The 13,971-nt window shown below is 51.2% G+C and overlaps 2 long non-coding RNA genes across 4 annotated transcripts; both read right to left on the bottom strand.

The window, feature by feature from the left end:
- Positions 1–462: 462 nt before the first annotated feature.
- On the bottom strand, positions 463–3,822 carry LOC111770387 (uncharacterized). Of its 3 annotated transcripts, none has more exons than XR_011432115.1 (4): positions 3,551–3,822; positions 2,903–2,975; positions 1,895–2,065; positions 463–693 (listed from the first exon to the last, which is right to left on the bottom strand). It is a non-coding gene; the product is annotated as an uncharacterized lncRNA (long non-coding RNA). The 3 variants fall into 3 exon arrangements; XR_011432117.1 differs by having other exon boundaries at positions 1,895–2,061; XR_011432116.1 differs by having other exon boundaries at positions 557–693; positions 3,496–3,757.
- A 356-nt stretch (positions 3,823–4,178) lies between these two features.
- On the bottom strand, positions 4,179–8,689 carry LOC138920629 (uncharacterized). The gene is made up of 3 exons (XR_011432118.1): positions 8,554–8,689; positions 4,793–5,010; positions 4,179–4,341 (listed from the first exon to the last, which is right to left on the bottom strand). It is a non-coding gene; the product is annotated as an uncharacterized lncRNA (long non-coding RNA).
- Between the last annotated feature and the right edge of the window lie 5,282 nt (positions 8,690–13,971).

The following is a 13,971-nucleotide window of genomic DNA, read 5'->3' as shown; positions in this document are numbered from 1 at the left end:
CCAGGCTGACTAACCCTTGCTTTGCTCCCCTCCTGAGGACTGGAGAACTCTCCTGAGCCCAGGACCTCCCAGCTGGGTCTGCATAGACTCAGTGCCAGAGCTGGAAGCCTTTGGAGTTCAACAGACAAGGGGTTTAGATCCCGCCTCCATCCCCGGTGTGACACTAGGCAAGCCATGAACTTCCTGAGCTTCACTTTCTAAATGTGTGAAAAGGTGGCTGAGGATGCTCAGCTCTTGTTGCAAAGATTAGGTTAAGTCATAGAGATACAGAGTCTAGCCCAGCGCCTGGCACAGGCAGGTGCTCCACGTATGGCAGTTCCCTCCCCAAGCCCCTCTGCTCAGTGCCGGCCTCGCTCCCCATACAGCCTGGTCTCCAGGGGCCCGTCTATGAGATGGATCCCGAGTCAGGATGGAATTCACGGCGTCCACAGACTCAGTCTCATTTGACCCTCCCACTAGTGCTGAGGTAGGAATCGTCTGCATTTTACAGATGTGGACAGTGAGGTGCTGCTTTGCCAAGATCCTACCTGTGGTGAGTGGCAGGTCTGGGAGCCCATTTTTGATTCAGGACCATGTTTATAACCACTCTACAAACGGGTGCGTGGAAGGTTCAGCAACAGCATCGAGGACGGAGTGATTAGCTCTGGAGTGTTCAAGAGGACTTCTTGGAGGAGGTGACACCTGAACAGAAATCTGAAGAATAAAGGAGAGTTCAGCTGGCAGGTGAGAGTGGGAAATGCAATTTCAGATGGAGCGCACAGCCCCAGCCCAGGGATGGAGGTAGGAGGAGGAGGTGGCAGACTGGTGGGTGGCGGGGGTGGGGGAGAGGCGGGGGTGGGAAGACAGGGAGAGAGACCAGTTGGGAGATGGCTACTGCGATGGGGTGGGGAGGAAGTAGGGGGATGGCACGGAGCAGGGTGGAAGCCTTAGAATGGAAAGTTGTGGATGGATCTAGGGCCTTGTGAGTGGGTAGTGGCGGCTGGGGATGGAGGGTGAGGGAGGGGTGGGGGTGAAGCCAGGGTTCAGACTCAGGTGGTCAAATGGATGGCACTGCACCTTGCTGCAATCCAGAAGGCTTGGGGTAAAGGAGGGCAGAGCTGGCGAGGGTAAGGGCCAGGTGGAGATGTCCAGATGTCCAGTGCTGGACGAGCACTCGAGAGATACTGATGCTACGGGGGAAGGGGTGGAGCGAGGCCAGTGGAGGGTGGAGGATGGGAAGCATGAGGACACTGAGACATAAGGGACAGGTGGAGGACAAGCCCACAGGTGTGTTGGAGCCCGCTGTTCTCCTGACCCTGCAGATGTGTCTCTGATACCAAGATTCTTTCCTCTTTGGAGTCCGAGGATGCTGGAGACCCGGGTCCCACGGGCCCTCAGCCCCTCTTCCCAGCTCACCGCCGTGACTCATGCCCTTGCACTTCTGGGAGCCTGGAACTATGTAAACCCAGATCCCACCAGGCCCACAGCTGACGCCTCCCTAGCCTTCCTAGTCACGTGGTCTAATTATGGGATAAGACCTTCCTCACTTTTTTTTAATTTGCTTAAGTTCATGGGTTAAGTTTCTGTCTTCTGTGGGAAAGAATTCTCGCTAATACACACCCCAAGGCTGACGTCTCTGGGATGCCATTCTTGAGTCCTGATGTGAAAACTTGGTTTTAAAGATTTTTCCAGAATCACCCAGGCACTCACAGCCCTGAGTCTGCACCAGTTTCCCTGGGTGTATTCTGTTAATATTAGTTATCTATTACTGTGTAACGTATTACCTCAAAATGCAATGGCTTACAACAACAATAAAGTTTACCATCCCACAGTTTCTGAGGGGTAGGAATCCTGCAGAGGCTTTGCTGGGTGGCTCTGGCTCAGGGTCTTCTGTGAGATGGCAGCAAACACCAACCTGAGCAGCAGGCTCATCTGAAGGCTTGACGGAGGCTGGAGCATCTGCATCCATGCTGGCTCACTCACACGAATGAAAAATTGGTGCTGGCTGTTGGCAGGAGGCCTCAGTTCCTTGCTCCGTGGGCTTCTCCCTGGGGCTGCTGGAGTGTCCTCGTGACATGGCAGCTGACTTCCCCCAGAGAGAATGATCCCGTTATGACCTGGCCTCAGAAGTCATCGCCTGCCACTTTTGCTATATCCTGCTGTTCACATAGGTCAGCCCCGTTCATTGTAGGGAGGACTACACAGGGGTGTGAATACCGGGAGTCGAGGCTTAGTGGGGGCCATCTTAAGGGGCACAGAACAGGGCCACCTGGTGGCTGTGACGAGGGCACCCTCCCAGCCCCACTGCCATCCTGGAGAGGAAGGCTTGCCCTGCCCCGCTCTGCGTGCGTCAGTCTCGTCCAGAAGGGAAGTAGCACCATCTCTTCCACCTGGTGGGTTGCTGCCCCAACCCTCCCGCAGAGCTACGGGGCCAGCGGACCCAGAGGAGAACAGCCTCAGCCCTAGCTCAACACCATGGCAATGAACTCACTGCCTCTCTCTCCCTGCTGAGTGCGGAAGGCATGGTGATGGCCGTCTTGGGGTATTACCGTAACTGCGGTGGGTTCTTTGGTTTTCCTCTCTGACACGGGTGTCAGGAGCGACGACAGGTGTTAGACCAGAGGGGCAGGATTGGGGTCCCTTGTGGTGGGACACGGGCCAAAGCTACTCTTTCTAACGCAAAGCTGCTCCTAACAGGAAATGAGCAGGAACCAGGGCTGTTTTAAAAATCTCATTTCAAGAAAGTGGTGTAGGAGGGAGCACGGGCCATGGACAGACGGGCTCCAATCACGGAGTACTGGTTTTCGTTGGCCAAGACAACCGACGTGCTGATCCTCAGTTTCACATCTGTAAAGTGGCGATAACCCTAGTGCCTGACTGTTGCGTTGAGTGAGAAAACCTGTGTCAAAGTCGCAGCACACACCTGACCCCGAAGGCGGCCTCGTACCGATGTTGGTAAGCTTACATCCGTGAGAGGAAGGGCGGGAGTCTGATTCCTACAGAGGAGGGAGGAGGAACTGAGGCAGGATCGGAACTCGGTTCTGTTGACCCGCTTCCTTCCCTCTCCTCACTGCCCCCCGGGGCTGCAGGGGGTCCTTGACGCTTCCCTCAGCGTCCCCCAGCAACCTTCCCACTTCGGGGCGGGAGAGGTGCTACATTATAGATTGTTCTCTGTTCCTCCCCTGCTCAAAATCCTTCAGTGGCTCCTCCTGGTGGAAGCCATGCCCTGTCCCGTAGGAAGCTCTACCAGATTCCCAGGCTCTGGGGCATGGGGAGGGACGTTTATCAAACTCCAGTTGCCCCCTCAGAGATTCTGATCATCCCCCCACCCCCACGCCCCACAGTCTTGCCCTTTTCACGCCCTATTACGCTGGGAGAGGATCCTACCCATCAGGTAACCTGAGGCAGAAAAAGAAAAAATAAATACGTTGAAAACCATTGGTGTCCACTACAGACTCGACGGGAATAACACCCCCAAATTCCTAAGCCTCTCCCTTAAGAGAGTGTGAGAGTCACCTCCGACCAGGACATGGGCCACCACGTGCATCTCTGCAGCCCCTCCCCATCCAACCTGGCACGTGGGACCTTCTCAGTCGGCTGACCGACCGGAGTCGCTTTGGGAAGGGTGCCTGGAACAGCTGTGTCCTTGGCTTCCATTTCTCAGGGCAGGAGGCTGGGCTGGAGGAAGCCAGGCGGCTCGGCTGGGTGCGGGTCGTGGCCGGGGCTGGGGGTCCGGAGTAGGAAGGCGCTCATTGCCTAGACACAGGGCCTGAGAGGCTCCGGGTTCCTGGGCTGGGGGGTGAAGCCTGCTGTTTGCTCAGCCTCCACTCCCAATCCCCGCTCACAGGTTGCCTGGCAACCATTGTTCATTTAATCACCACTGACTTTGAAAATAAAAATCAATTTCCTTCATGACGTGAGCCAGGGGCCATATTAACCCCTATGTTTAAACAGTCCAATTTTATTGTTCAAAGATTTATGAGCAAGGATGTACACAGAGCATTATTCATAATAGGAAAAGTTTTTTGGAGCGGTGGAACCTAAATGTTTGTCAGAGGGGTGTGATTAAATTAAGGCCCTTTCTCACCACAGAATATTCCTCAGCTAATAAATAACCAAGCCTGAGATCTATGTGTGCCGACAGAGAAACACTTTCATAACGTAAGCGAGAAACAACAAGCAGCTCTCAGAACAGTGTGTATGGTGTGTTCCAGTTTTTATTTCACAAAAAGTGTGTGTAGGCGAACACGTGTGCCCATCGATGAAAACACACTGGAATACACAGCAAAATATTAACCATGTCTTTCTCCGGGAAATGGGGTCGTAGGTAATTTTAACTTTCTTTCTGTCTTTCTGGATCATCTGATTTAAAAAATAAAACAAGCGTGTGTTATTTTTTCAATTTGCAAAACCGATAATGTCATTTCTTTTTTCAAATGGAGAATTCCAACTCTGGGGCCGAGGGGTCCTCAAGGGGCCAATGGGCATTGAGACTACGTGGTCGGTAAGGGCCAGGCTGGGCCGGGCAGCAGAACAGGAGGAGAAAGGAGACCGACCCCTTCCCCAGGGCAACGAGGGCCTTCCCAACTAGTGGGCTCCCCCTTCTGGTCTCCGGGGGCGTCCAGGCCGAAGCTGGATGCTGAGGAGGGGGTGGGGCTGGGTGAGGTGCCTTCCAGGTTCCAGCAATTGGGGAGATTGAGGCAGCCCACTGAGAGGAAGGGAGAGGGAGGGCATGGACATCAGGCTGAGGCCAGCTGCACCAGGGTTGGGGGTCACAGAGAAGCCCCCCTCCTTTACCACTCCTCTTCCTCACCCTCTCCAGGCTGCTGTCCCCTCAGGCTCCCTCTTCGCTTCACACCCTGTCCCCTCCTGGGTGGTCTCATTCACTCTCGTGGCTTCAACCACCTCCTGCACATGGAGCATGCCCTCCTCTCCACAGCAGAGCCCATCCCTCCAGGCCGCCCCTCTTCTAAAAGCTATGATTGATCACGTCACTCTCTTGCCCAAGATCCTTCAGGGGCTTCCTCATGTCTGCAAAGAAGGAAGCAAAGCCCGTTAAGCCTGGCTCCAGTCCAAGCCCTCCCCCCTTCCATGCATCTTCGTCCTCGCTCTCTACCATGCCACACCTCCCTTGTCTACAGGACAAACTCCTATTTTGCCTTTAAGACCTGGCTCAAAGATCAACCTGCACACTGAAGCCCTCCTAAATTCTCCACACATTCCATATTTTTGGCTCCCATAATCCTTCGTACATTCCCGGTCACAGCACTTGTCACACTCCAGCATTACTGATACTGACTTGTCTGTGTGCCATTCACAGCTTGTGAGCAACTGAAGGTAGATGGCTTATCAGTCTCAACTCCCAGCTCAAGGCTGGCACACAGAGACACTCAGAAAGCGCTGGTGGGTGGGTGAGTGGGTGGGTGGATGCATGGGTAGATGGTTGGATGGTTGGATGGATGAGTGGACGGGTGGGTGGGTGAATGGATGGATGATTGAATGGATGGATGGACGAATGAGTGGGCAGGTGGGTCGGTGAATGGATGGATGGGTAGGTGAATAGATGGATGGTTGGATGATAGATTGCATTACTTCCTTCAATATACAAATGTGTCATCTCTCCCATCCTAAAAACAAAACAAAAACTCCCTCAATCCTACACCTCCTCCTTCCCTTCATAGCAAAGCTCCTCAAGAGTTGTCCACTACATCTGTCTCCATTTCCTCTCCACTCATGCTTTCCTGTACCCCCTCCAATCAGGCTTTCACTGCTCCACCAAAACTGTGTTGGACACGGTCACCAATGACCTCCACGTTGCTAAATCCAGTGGTCAGTTCTCAGTCATCATCTTACCTGACTTTCACAACATTTGAGATGCCCCCTTTCTTTGAAACACGTTCTTCTCTTGGCTTCCAGAGAACTTTCCGCTCCTGGTTTTCCTCTTACTCCACTGTCTGCTGCTCCTCCTCTCCCCAGCCTTAGACCTTGGACCCCTTCTCTATCTAGTACATCTCCCTAGATGATCTCATCAGTTTTATGCAAACTCCTTACCCTCCCCCCAAAATGTGATCCTCTCACAACCTTCCCCATCTGAGGAATGACCACCCCATCCTTCCAGGCACTCAGGCCAGAGATCTTAGAGTCAACCTTGACTTCTTTCTCTCGCTCTCTCACCCTCATCCAGCATGTCAGTGTCCCTTGGCTTTGCCTTCAAAGCGTATTCAGAATCCAGCCACTTCTCACCATCTCCCCAGCTTCCCCTCTGACTCAAGCACCCCTAGCATGTGCCTTCTAACCATTCACCCCGCCATTGTCTTTAGTACCCTCCTCTTTATTCTCAACGCAAAGTGATCCTTTTAAAACTTAACTCAGATCACGTCACTTCTCTGAGCAAAACCTTCCAACCGCTTCTTATCTCACTCAGGGTCAAAGCTGAGGTCCTTGCAATGGCCCTCAAGGCCCAGTGTGATCTGTGCCCCGCCCACTACTTCTCTGACCTCTTCCCCACTAGTCTTCCCCTGCTGTCTCCGTGCTGCTCCCCAAACATGTCAGATCCACTCCAGACCACGGAATTTGCACTCCTGGTTCCTTCTGCCTGGACTGCAAGGCTCCCAGACACCCTCCTGGCTCTTTCCTTCACCTACCTAGATCTGGACTCAAATGTCACCTTCTTAGTGAGGCCTTCCCTGCTCACCCTTAAAATTGCATTTCCAGCCCCACTGGCAGCACTCTGTTCCTCCTTCTCAGTGTCACTGTTCTCCATGACACTTACACAGCCGCCACACTTTATAACTCACTTGCTGGTTTGTCCGTTTCTATACTGTTGTCTCCCCCCTTTAGAATCTTAGCTCCATGAGGGGAGGGGTTTGGAGTTTTTGTTCCCTGCCGCATCTTCGGTGCCTAGAGGAGGGCACCGCATGCGGTAGTCTTCTTCTAAACATGAATGGAGTGAATGACCTTATTATTCCTCACGTATCCCCATATGGCGAGTATTGCCATGCCCCCCCTTTTTTTGGATGAGGAAGCAGAAGCACAGAGGTTAGCGACCCATCAGTGGTCACTCATCACACCGTGGTGTAAACCAAGGCAGCCTGACTCCAGAGCAAGCATTCTAAGCACCATGTGCTACCATTCTGAGCCTCAGTGCCCCTATCTGTGAAATGGGGAGGATAATAACATGGCTGCTCTGGGCTCTCACGGGTTGTTTGAGGCTCATATGAAATAGTGTTTGTGAGTGAATGTTCTTTCCAACTGTAAAACTGTATGAAATGTTGATTATTGTCATTTCCCCTCTATTCTTAAGAATTAATGTGCCACGGGGCAGGAAATGAAACGAAGACCTCAGAAATCAGCTAATCTAACCCGTTATTTTACAGGCGGGGATGAGAGAGACATAAGTTTAGGACTCCCGGGTCATACTGGATGGATTTGGACAAAGAAACTTGGGCTGACCTCTCAGACCAGTATCTCCCTATGAGGAACATCCGCAAGGTCCATCTGTCTTTCAGTCCACATATCCTTCCCTTCATCCATCCATCCATCCATCCATCCATCCATCCATCCATCCAAGCATCATCCATCCTTCCATCATCTACCGATCCATTCATCCATCTTCTTATTCTTCCTTCTATCCATCCATCCTTCCAACCATCATTCATCTTTCCCTCCATTTATCCTTCCTTCTGTCCATCTATCCATCCTTTCATTCTTCCTTCCACCCACCTATCCTTTCAACCAATCATCATTCATCCCTCTATCCATTATCCACGCGTCCTTTCATTCTCTATTCATCCTTTGTTCTTTCCATCTGTTAGTCCATCCATCCTTTCACTCATCTGTTTATCCTCCATTCCTTCATTCATCCATCTATCCATCCAACCATTTTCCCAACTGTTCATCCTTCCATGCAGCCATCATTTTACACAGATCGTTTTCTGAGGGTTTGCTGTGCACCAGGCCCTGGGCTTGGAGCTGGGGACACAGAAATCAACAAGACATCTACCGTCTTGGAGCTGCTGCCAGCCTTGAGGAAGGGGAAGTGTAAAGAGAGAGTGTGGGAAAGCACCCAGCAAGGCTCTCGGCTCACGTAAGTGCTTAGGACCTGGAGCTCTGGGTATGAATAAGTAACTTGCTGGATGTCCCACACTAGTAAGTGGGGGAGCTGGCCCCAGACCCCAAGCTTTGAGTGATATTCTTCTTACCCCACCATGCTGTCTCTTTTCCCAGAGACTAGCCCAACCATTGTCAGCTGTGGGGAGAAAATACTAAAGGGGAAGTGCCAGAGTCAGGACTTCACACAATGAGGACACCATGCTGCCATCCTCATGGTGACCTCCACCCAGGGAACAGGCAGTGGGGGCTGGGTGCCAGCAGGCAAGAGGCTGCACAGTGGGAGGGAAGTTAATTCATTCGTCACACAGCCCAGCCAAGCTTTTCCCATTAAGCCCCTTTATCTCCCTGCAATAGCATCTGATCAACGCAATAGAAAGCAATTGGGTTAAGTGGTGAATTTAATCATGCTGCAGCCATTTGGAAACCACTTAACGCCTCTGACTGCAATCCTGCCCCGCTTACCTGGAAAGCACTCTTCTTCAAACACAGGGCTTGGTGCTCTCAGCTCCTGGTTTGTAGGAGGATAAAAACTACAGAACAACAGAGCTGAAAGACAGCTTGGGGAATGTCTTTCTGGGTCAGCCCTTTCATCCTGAAGAGATGAGAGAGGGGAAAACGTGATGAATTCTGCGTTTCGCATCTATTCCTCCCAGCAATACCATGGGCATAGGCACCTTCAGCTCACAGATGCTGCACCTGCCGCTCAGGGAGGGGAACTTGCTCACCTGAGTTCAAATCCAAGAATGTCTTCTTCCCAAGTCTTTGTTTCCTGTGCATGGGCATCATTTCTTATAACTACATCTTCACGTATTACTCTTGTAATTGAATTTTTTTCCATTATACTACTCAGCCTCCTGAGTCTTTTCCATTTTATCTCTTAATCTCTCTTGGCAATTTCCTCCCTACCCCATGGGCACCAAGTTCAAGCCCACATAACTTCATGCCAGGATCATTGCCACCCCCGCCCTGCCCCTATGATCTCTCCGTCCCCAATCTTGATGTCCTCTATGTTTCTGTTGCGTTACTGCCTGAGGAGCCTTTCTAAAGAGCAGATCTGGCTAATTCTCTCCCCTGCTGAAAATCCCAGTGGCTCCCCTCACCCACCACATCTGTGGGACCCTTCCTAGGAGCCTACAGGGTGAAGTGACCAGGACCAGGGAGGTGCCAGGGCTGCCTTGCTGTCAGATTTACTCTAGAACTCAGCTCCCAGGTTCACAGTGCAGCACACAGCCCTCGTCCTGCCTCTTCTTTGCTCAGAATCCTTCCATGGCTCCCAATGCCCACAGGATAAAATCTAAGGACATTGGTGCATCATTCAAAGTCCTCACCCTTCAGCCCTGCCCTGACTTCCCTCCCACCCAAGGGACCCACTCAGCATTCCCCAAACAAAATATGCACTTTCAAGCCTCAAATTTAGCTAGGCTTTCCCTACCTCAGGGCCTTTGTACATGCTGTTGTCTCTTTCCCAAACCAGCACCTCACCCTGACTCTCTCAGGCTCTTCCATGACTGGCTACTTCTCACACTTTAGGTCTTGGCTTTGGGGGTTGTCTTAGGTCAGATTCACTGAAAGCAAACCCTGGCGAGGAGTGGGGAGGGGAGACTGAAGGGACTCGGGAAGCAGGACAGGGGAAGAGCAGATGCCAAGCAAGTGTGTGATCTCAGCCTGACCCCCGGGGAGTCCTGGAGAGTAGATTACGGCTTGGAGTTTTCCTTCACTCCAGGCAAGGGTCTGGGTTTTCACACTCCTGCACCAGTCAGTCGGTGGCCATGAGTGCCCCCAGGGAGGGACCCAAACCCCAGGCACTTCTGCTCCCATGGCCCGACGGCAGTTTTCGGAGGACAGCAGGTGTGAGCCCTAAGACGCAGAGCGGGGTGGGGGGTGGGGAATGGGCCACTGAGCCGGCTGAGGGATCTGAGGGCATCTGGGCACCACGTCTGCCCCAGAGGCCGTCCTCAACTGCCCGCCCAGAGAGCCTCTCCCCCTACTCATAGTCTCAGCCTCTCATTTGTCTCTTTCTTACAAACAACCACTTGTGTTTCCTTTTCCTGTTTCTTGGCCTGTTTGTGGTGTCTCTCCTCTTGGAGAAGGTGAGGGTATTGAGGGTGGGGACCCTGTCCATCTTGTCCACCACGGATCTCCAGTGCTCAGCACAGTGCTTGGCTCTAGTGGTGTTGACCGGCAGTTATGGGATGAATGAATGAACGAATGAACAGACACAGCCAGTAAGTGGCGAAACCTGTGCCCAAATTCAGGACTCCAAGCCCCACTTTCCACTCGAGAAACAGGAAACCTGAGCGAGTCAACGGCCAAGAAAGAAACCAGCAAAGTTATTACAAAACAAAAAGCCTTCCATCTCACATACGTTTATGGATGAATTCTTTCAAATTGTCAAGGGACAAAGAATCACAAGGAATTTATACACTTTTTAAAATGAGCTGATCTCTATAACTGTATCAAGTATTCAGCTTATGAATTAACAAAGACCTGAAAAATAACGTCTTATACAAAGTAGAAGTTTCTCCTTCAGAAAAAAGGAAGCTGGATGTAGGAAATTCAGGGCAACTCCCTCGTCATCAGAGAAGAAAATCTCGCCTATGTTTTTCATCGTCCTCGTGCTTGCTGTCCGTCCTTAGGTCTGTATGAGTTTCCTGTGGCTGCTGTAACAAGCTGCCACAAACTTAGCAGCCCAAATCAACAGCAATCTATCATCCTACAGTTCCGGAGGCCGGAAGTCCTAAAGAGCCTCGTGGGGCTAAAATCAAGGGGTCAGCAGGGCTGGTTCCTGCAGAAGAAACATCTGTTTTCTCGCCTTTTCCAGCTTCAAGCAGCTGCCCAAATTCCTTGGCTCGTGGCCGTATCATTCTGACTTGCGTTTTCACGTCGTCTTTTCTCTCTCTGGCTCTCTGGCCTTCCTCTTTTTCTCCTAAGGTCCCTCGTGATTACATTGGGCCCATCCTGATAGCCCCAGATAATCGCCCCACCTCAAGATCTTTAGCTTAATTGTATCTGCAAAGTCCTTTCTGCCACGTAACTAACACATTCACAAGTCGTTTCCTACAGTGAACATTTGTTTAAATGTATCCATGTTTACCAACTTATGTGATCAAGATTCCTTCTTATAACTCTGAGACCTGAGAGGGAAAGCAGTTACCCCGGGCAACCTTATCTTATAAATAACAACACTATGGAGTGTTCACCATGCACTGGGCTCTGTGCTAAGAGCATGATCTTATTGAATCCTGGGACTCTGGACTATCTGCCTTATTTCACTCAGGAGGTGAGCTCAGAGAGGTCAGGCAACTTGGTCAAGTTTACACAGCAGGTAAGTGGCAGGATCAGGATGCAGGACCATGTGCCTCACCACTGGAGGCCAGAGGAGGGAAAGCTCTTCCGCCGCCGTGCTGGTGGAGCAGGACTTGATCCCAGACCTCCCACCGCCTCACCTGAGTCTTGTGGGTGATAAAGCCAATTCCATTGGGGGTTGGGGGGCTGCTTTAGGCAACTCTACTGTAACCCGCTTCGTCTCTACAAGCTGGAAGACTGAGGGCGGCTCTTCCCCTGGCTGAAGGGTCCCTGCAAGTTTTGTTAAATAGCAGCTCCCCCTAGTGCACTGAAAAATGACTGAATTGAGAACAGAGGAGTTGGGAGAGAGAAGAAAGGAAGAGAAGGAAGGAGAAAAGAGGAGAGAAGAAACCTTTACCACTATTTCTAGGAGCTGTGACTTGTGCATGAGGAGACCCACTGCTGCCATCTCTGGGGCCACTTAAGAATGGAGCCCGCATGCACGGGGGGCATGCACGGGGGGCATCTCCTGTCCCAGGAGATGTGACCAGGATGCGCGTGGATCTCAACGCCACTGGGAAACCTGCACACCGGGCTGGCCTCCCAGCCTCCACTCCTGGGTGCCCTGTTCAAGGCTCTAACAGTGGCTGCACAGGGAGCTGGGGTCTCCTTGCACCAGGCGAACCAGCTGCCTTCAGCTCTGGGATTGGAGAAGCCAGAGCCAAGCGCATCACCGCCGACCAGAGATGCCCCTCTAGAGGCCTTGTTCCCTCACTGATTCTAGAAAGTCAGTGCCCTGGGGGACGAGCAGTGAGACCACAAGTCCAGCTCCTCTGCTGAGGCCCAGCGAGGCATGTGTCCCACCCGAACCACCTACCCAGCCGGTCAGGAACAGAGTTGGGGCTGTTGACCCCAACCCTATTGTCCCAGTCTCTCCGGTCATTTCTAACTTTCCAAACCCTCTTTGAGGGAAATTCACATTGCCTGAGAGAGGTACCTTGGCTACATGCTCTCTTTCGACTGTCAGAACAACTCCACCTACCAGTTTGCAAGAAATACAGGGGACAGAGGAACGCTAAGTGAGACTATAAAATTGCCACCAGAAAAATCCAAAATGCAAAATCTCTACAGGACAAATGACCCAGTTTCTTTCACAAATAAATTGCAAGGGTGAAAAAATGAGGAAAGGATAACAGACGTATCAACCAAAGTGGAAGACATCAGCCTCATTGGCTCCTGAGTTGAAGAAACCAACTACAGAAAAATAAGGACGTTGAACATTGACTGAATATGTTCAGGGTATTAAGAAATCACAGTTACTTTTTAGGTGTGACATGACATTAGGATGACGTCAAAAAACAAGGAGACCTTATCTTTTGCAGACACAAACTGGCATGTTTACGGAGGAAGTTATGTGATGCACGAAGTCGCTTCTATACTAATCCGGGCGGCTGTGTGGGAGGCGGATGTGGGTGAGACCGAGGTGATGACAGTTACCTGAGGATTCGTTATCCAACTTTCGCTAGCTTTTATGTGTTTAAATTTTCCCTCATTAGAAAAAATTAAGATATGAAAGAAGGAAAAAAATATGTGATTCAGAAGAATCAGACCATGAATATTGAAGTTTCTTTTCCTTCTAATTTCCTTTTTATGACTGCACAAAAGAGTGATAACCGATTTAATAAAATCTACGTACAAAATAACAATTATAAGCGATAAGATAACAGGGTGTCACGGTGGCATTGGCAGCTGTCCCCCCGTGAGTGTCTCAGAGTCTATGAGACTCAGTTTTTGCCTTCTTTCCAGAAGAGGAAACAGGCTCAGCTGCATCAAGGGGCTTGGCCAGGTTAGGCAGGTGAAGCCCAGGTTGGCCGGGGTCCAGCCCCTGCAGCGCGCCCTGGGGGCCTTTCCATTGCGCACATTCCCTTCTCCCGGACATGGACACGGAGCCGCCTCAGATGCCAGGAACCATTGATCAATAGCGACCTTGGGGGCCGCTGACACTCAGCAGGTGGCCTCTCGGAAAACAGAACCTGGGTTGGCAGAGAGTCAGATCCCGCAGGAAACGTCAAACCCAAACAGGAATCACGTTCGTCCTCCTGAGTGTGGAAGGACGGATGAGGTGTCGTCGCTCAGATCAGACACTGTGCTGTTTCAAAACCCTGGCCAAGAGGCTGATCTGGGGACAGGGCTCCAGGAGGATCCATGGGGAGGAGGGAGAGGGGGTGGGGAGGAGGAGGAACCGGGTAATGTTAGTTCTTGGTAAATCTCAGTAAAGGGGGGGTTCTTTGTACTATTCTTGCAATCTTTTTGTAAATTTGAAATGATATCAAAAAGCAAACAAACAAAAAAACACAGCAGAAGCAAGGACATGAAAACTCTTGTCCTACCAATGGGAGAGGAAGCCAGCTTATTCGTTCTGGGAGAGAATTACAAATAAAACTTTTGGCCCAGAAATTCCACTTCTAGCTCGTTAGCCTAAGGAAATCACCATGGACATGCGCAAAGATCCAGCAACAAAGATTTTCTCTGAAGACTAAACGTTCGACAATAGATTGGTCAAATAAATGAAGGCACAGTCACGGCATGGAACAC

Source organism: Equus caballus, chromosome 24 (genome assembly GCF_041296265.1).
Source record: "Equus caballus isolate H_3958 breed thoroughbred chromosome 24, TB-T2T, whole genome shotgun sequence".
Taxonomy (NCBI): domain Eukaryota; kingdom Metazoa; phylum Chordata; class Mammalia; order Perissodactyla; family Equidae; genus Equus; species Equus caballus.
Note: the sequence above shows the minus strand (reverse complement) of the source record. Positions and strands in the feature narration are given on the sequence as shown.